Source organism: Penaeus monodon, chromosome 19 (genome assembly GCF_015228065.2).
Source record: "Penaeus monodon isolate SGIC_2016 chromosome 19, NSTDA_Pmon_1, whole genome shotgun sequence".
Taxonomy (NCBI): Eukaryota; Metazoa; Arthropoda; class Malacostraca; order Decapoda; family Penaeidae; genus Penaeus; species Penaeus monodon.
In genome coordinates, this window is record NC_051404.1 from 8,520,131 (window position 1) to 8,520,467 (window position 337).

Sequence of the window (337 nt, forward strand, 5' to 3'; positions counted from 1 at the left end):
CAAACAGATATATTGATATAAAGAGATAGAAACACACACACCAGATCTAAAATTAAAAAAAAATGTCTAGAGTCCCATAAAATCGCCTAACACACATTTTCTCTCTGCTATGACCCGATTCAGAAGCCAAATCTTAATTAAATCAACTGATTAAAAACTCGTCTTGATTGATAAAAAGGACTCGGGGTGACTACGTTATAATGTAACTCAGGAGGTGAGTCTTGAAGGAATGAGAAAGTGGTTTTGTCATCTGCTGGAGACTTCTTGAAGACATCGTGGGAACAGGAGATGCTTGGCATTATTGCTTTCACTGTATGCGCTATTAGGATTTGTCTAT